At 41.3% G+C, this 5,740-nt stretch overlaps 1 pseudogene; it reads right to left on the bottom strand.

Moving 5' to 3' along the window:
* Nucleotides 1–585: 585 nt before the first annotated feature.
* The window catches only part of LOC101634984, a 98,320-nt pseudogene continuing 93,165 nt past the window's right edge, over nucleotides 586–5,740 (bottom strand).

Below are 5,740 nucleotides of genomic sequence, written 5' to 3'. Positions count from 1 at the left end.
AATATGTTTGCACTTACCTATAACTTTAGGGAGCCACATATTTGAAAGATAAATTCAGTATTTAAATAATTATTAGGTCCAACTTTACTGTAGAGAAAACCCAATTATTTTGAAATAACTATTTTTCCTAGACTTGAAATATTTTCTCACATGCTGTATTATATAAATTGTGGGATATAGATTGACATTTATTTTATTGCTATATAAATAGTTAATATCTAGCGGTACCAGCATCACTTTGTAAATATTAATCTTTCTCCATTAAGTAATCCTTAAGATTTTTTTTCCTTTTTGTTTTGTTTTATTTTTAATTTACAGGGAGCCTCAAAAAATAGAATTGGTCCTGACAGGGAAGGACAGCTGAGGGGGTTCCTGACATAGTCCAGGATGTAGAGTCTTCACCCCACCACCACTGACACAAAGTATCTGAGTGTGAGAAGGGTCTGGTTTGAGCCCGTGGCCTTCCAGCTGCTTCCTCAGTGTGGGAGTCCACACAGCCTAGGAGTCTCAGCTCCCTCACGGTGGCTGGTCAGCACCCTGGGGCAGCTGATGACTCAGGCAGAAGGCTCCTGGACCCAGGCTGGCTCAGGGAAAAGAGTATGGCTGGGGTGGATTCTCCTGCCCCCTGCAGTCTGGTCCAGGAACTGCAACAGCAACGTGGTCAGTCCAAGAAGTGGCCCCGACTTGTTGAGCACAGTACTGCGCATAGTTGAAACCAGGCACAGAGAAGGGCACGCAGGAGCACTACCTGTCATCGAGGTGTGTCCGGAAGCATGCTGCGGACTTTGAGTGCTGGAAGTTTCACTGATTTGTAGATCATCTGCAGACCCCAGAACCTCCCCACAGCTCTTACAGCTAATTGCACCTCTAGGAGACCAGTCCTTGAAGTCTCCGCCAATGTTGATGTGCTGCGTGGAGACGTTGTAGTAGATCAACAAGTTGGGGTTCACGTTGGCGTGGTGCACACGCTCCACCTTCTGCAGGTCGCTCCCGTGGTCCACCCCTCCATGCAGTTGACACAGAGGAGCCGCACGCGGTAGGCGGGGAACAGCTGCTGCCGCCTCCCGGGTTCGGCCGCCTGGGCCACCCGCTTCCCCGGGGCCGCCAGCTGCAAGTCCCGGATATTGGCCTGGTATTTGGCCGCGTCATTGTCCTGCACCGCAGCCACTGCCTGCTCCATCAGCCTCTCCAGGGCCTCGTTGGTCTGTTCCGCCCCAGCTCCCAGCTGCCTTCAGTTGCCACAAAGGAGTAAATGTTCTGACCAGCCCATGCCCTGCCCCTGGCCTGGACCACGGAGATTTTGTTGCTAAGCTGCCCGTAGCGCACCACCATGCTGCAGCTGGAGATGTTCCAGCCCCTTCTCTGCCACACTGGTGGCCACCAGAAGGTTCAGGGTGCCCCCCCGGAATTCCCGGATCACCTCTTGCTGGTCCTTTTGGGTCATGTGGGTGCTCTGGCTGGTGTTCCCAGCCCCGACCAGCAGCTTGGCCCTGATACCCATTCTCTGCAGCTTGGGGTGTGGCTGGAGCCAGAGCAGCAAGGAGAAAGCACTCTGGCGCGTCCTGGTGAAAATGATGCCCCGGGGACTGTCGGGGCGGCTGGACTGCTCCTGCAGGATCTGTTCCAGCATTTCCAGTTTGGGGTTATCTGGACCCTGAGCTGTCAGTTGAGTCCGTTTGTTCTTGTTGTCATCGAACAGCGCCAGCGGCCAGTGCTCAGCGCACAGGATGTGGGCCTTGGTGGCATGCTCCAGGTGGTAGAAATCCTGTAGCAAGACCAGGGCGTCCGCGGAGCGCACAGTGTAGTGGATGAGCAGCGTGTTGTTGCAACGCCGCAGGTGAAGTGCATAGACGCGGGGCTTCTGCCTCCCCCTCCCTTCTCCCCCACCCCCAGTCCTCCCTCCCCACCTCAGCTGCTTCTCGGCTCAGCTCCACCACCTGCCCCTCATAGGCCCGTGTCCCGAAGCTTCGAATCAACTCAGACATCTCCAGTTGGTCGTGAACTTGGTCCATGAGGTTCTTAATCAGCTTGGGGGGTTGCTGGAGCCAGAGCAGCAAGGAGAAAGTATTCTGCCATGTCCGGGTAAAAATGATGCCCCGATGTCAGGGCGCCTGGACTTCTCCTGCAGGATCTGTTCCAGCATGTCCAGTTTGGGGTACTCTGGACCCTGAGCTGCCAGTTGACCCCGAACGGGTCCTGGCTGTGCTTCTGGCATACTGCTTGGTGGGCTGGTGGCTGTAGTCCTGCAGCTGTGGAAGGTTGTCCTTGGGGGACATGATCCGCCTCGTGTCCAGGTTGGCACAGAGCTCAGGATGTGGTTGATGGCCCCGCTGGGTATGGAGGCCCCGCTCGTGCCGGGCAAGGCGGTGAGGCCCAGCACCTGGGGCAGGGGCTTCCTTCTCTGGAGTTTATGCTCCAGGTACTGTCTCAGGAAAACGTTGTGAGGATTATTAAGGATTGTAAGAAATGACTTGTCTTAAAAGAAAATATTAACGATATCTGAACATTCATGTTCATTCCATTAGTGACAATAGCCAAAATAAGGAAATGACCTCAGGGTCCATCAAGAGATGAATTGATGACGAAGACGTGGCAGATGCATGTATATAAAACGAAATAATTTTCTTTGGTCTTACCACTTGTAACAATGTGGATGGACTATAACGCCATTATGTTAGGTGAGTAAATCAGACAGAGTAAGCCAAGTATTGTGAGATATCACTTGTATGCAGAACCTGGAAAACTAAATTGGCAGATGAGTAGAATGGGGAGGACTGGGGACTTGAGGTGGAGGGTTGGGGAAATTCTGGAGATGTTGGTCAAAAAAACAAACTTGCAGTTAAATGATGCATAAATACTGGAGAGCTAATGCACAGTATTATAGATAACAATGCTTCATGAAACACTTTACAGTTGCTAAAAGACTAAACTTTAAATGTTTAAACGTACAAAAAAAAGTGGTAATTATGTAACATGATTGCAGTCTTGACTATCTCTAGGGGGGCAATGATATTGTGGTATATAAATATACAAAATCAGCTTGTTGTACACCTTCAATTGGTCAGTTATACGTCAATTTAATCTTAATACAAGCAATCTCACTATGAACCTGCCATAATCAAGAAAATGTGGTATTTGGGTAATTATTGTCATGATTATTGGAACAGATTTAAAGGTATTGAAGGAGACTCTCTATATATGGACAAGTTACTTTTGGTTATCACATACAATTTCTTTACATAAAATTTTATTTTACTAACTTGATTTCACATGTTACTGAAATGATGTTTTTATTACTTATAAAAATAGTCTCACTATTTGTGCATGTGGCAGGTAAAAGAATATCTTTATAAAAGGGTAGAGAAAAGGACTATAAAACCACTAGCATGTAACACTGGAAGTCTGCATGGTAATAAGCCAATTTTTGTGGAAATGAACTCATTAATGCTAAATTTTTGCTGACTTCCAACTGATCGGAAAACTGCTTTACAAAATTAAAAAGGCACTTCATGAATTGTAGAAGAGATGAGGAGAAAGGGAATGATGCAGCTATATCCGAGTACATTTCACTTATCTGGCTTCCAGCAAACTCCCCTATATCTATGGCTGTGATCTGAGGGGAAAAATGAATAAAGTTGATGAGGGTAACAGAAGGGTTTCATCAGAATGAAATAATATATATATATATATATATATATATATATATATATATATATATATATAGTAAAACAGTTTAAACATGAAGTGCAATGTAAAGCAGTTTAAACATGAAATGCAAATGATCTTTGATTATCAGATTTTATTTTACCTTTCCTTGCACTCTATAGTTCTTTTTTTTTTTTCCATAAAAATGTCAGCTTGCTTAAGTGATCATTAGATACGAAGGAGGCAAATTGAGAAACAAACTGGGATGTGAAATTAAAATAAATATGCAATGCACTGCAGAGTAGGGGAAATACATTAAAATATCTATGTAAAACTTCATTCTGAAATACATGACAACAATGATAACTGTTAATAAATATCTAGAGTTTTAAAGACTGTTAAGTAAGATCCACATGGGTTACTTATAAAAGTGACAGATTTCTATGGCAACAACTAATTTTATTTAAATAGCCCTAAGCCTATATAGTTCATTTTATAGCATGTAAAATGTCAACTCGTGTTGAGAAGCTGTCTCAAATATGAGATTTTCAACATGTAATAATAATAAAAAAATCAAACCTGATTTTTCCTAAGTTAACCTAAAAATTATTCACTAGCTGCAATTCTTTACCACAGATTTTCAGAAAGCATTAAACCCACAAAACCTAACTGTATCTTTATTTGTACCCAAAGGATAACTGAAAGCTAAAAGAAGTAATTAAACAGCTTTCCAAACTGAAGGCTTGTAAGGGATAGACAATGTTTTTTCTTTACTTTGTCATTCTACACAACTTGAGCATTATATATTATGATTTAAAGATAAGACAGTGGAGATACAAAGCAGCTTAAGCAAAAGGAAACATTAATTTCAAGTGATACATACTGGTTATGAGATAGCTACTACCCATTAAAGAACCATTACAACTAATTTTGAGATCTTCAAGAAGCTATTAAAATTATTGGGAGAGCCAAGCAAGGACCAGACAACTTCTGGGAATTAAGTTGAACAGCAAAATTTTGTTGTCAATTTAGTTGTAAAACCTTTCTGTTTCTACAATACATATATTAGGAGTGTAATATCTAACCACATGTGCTAATCACATGTGCAAATAGAATTGGAAACAAATGAGAAAAATGACCCCCAAAATATCACATTCTTCCTAAAAATATAGCACATAAACACATTTGTGCTACAGAAGCACTACTAGTAATTAAAATTTAAATTGTACAGATTTACAGAATCCTTGCTGGAGTGAACATTTTTAGTGGTAGCAGAAGAGGATTTTCATAGAGGAAATGGAATGTCAATGTCAATGGACCAAAAATGATGATAATAACAATTGTGAAATAAAATGAAATGATATGAAAAAACATAATGTTGCAGAAATGATTCAAAGTATGTTTTTAAAGATATGCACATATCTGTATGATTATTAGAAAATTGGGACATGATTTTCAGGAACCTCTATGTCATGCAATAGTTAAATTTCATTTTGTTATTATTGGCTATTGACACAAGCTAATGTGATTTTAGGATGTTCATACCCTTTTACAACTATTCATTATTTTCATAAAGATCCTGTGGTAACTACACTAAATTTTCACAAAAGATAAGCAGCTTAGCCACAGTTAATGTCAGGTAATTGTAATTGGCAAAAAAGATATCAGCAGGACATATTCTAGAAACATTCCCTTCTCTATTCATGCTTCTTGATCACTAACCTATCACACTAAACCACAGTTATTGTTCTCATCCTGTATTTAAAGTAAAAAAAAAAATCAGGAATATTCTACTTACTTAGTGATTCCTAAATTGGAGTATTCTGTTAAAAAAAATCTGCCTTCTTAAATTCTTATTTTTCATTGATGTGTTAATGTGATTAAATTGGGTGTTCCAGGTCTCTCCTTGAAGAGACTTTCTTCTCTTGATCCAGCCATTAATTATAGCCTTTAAAAAGAAAGAATCAGATCCTGACTCAGACATCAAAAATGGTTTATCTCCATAAGTTCAACTGGCCTAATTTCTTTTTTAAATGAAATGGATTTGATATAATGGTATGTTAGAGATACTTTGAACTTCTAACACTTTTAAACA

This window comes from Condylura cristata, unplaced genomic scaffold (genome assembly GCF_000260355.1).
Source record: "Condylura cristata isolate star-nosed mole 26May11 unplaced genomic scaffold, ConCri1.0 scaffold00007, whole genome shotgun sequence".
Classification (NCBI taxonomy): domain Eukaryota; kingdom Metazoa; phylum Chordata; class Mammalia; order Eulipotyphla; family Talpidae; genus Condylura; species Condylura cristata.
Note: the sequence above shows the minus strand (reverse complement) of the source record. Positions and strands in the feature narration are given on the sequence as shown.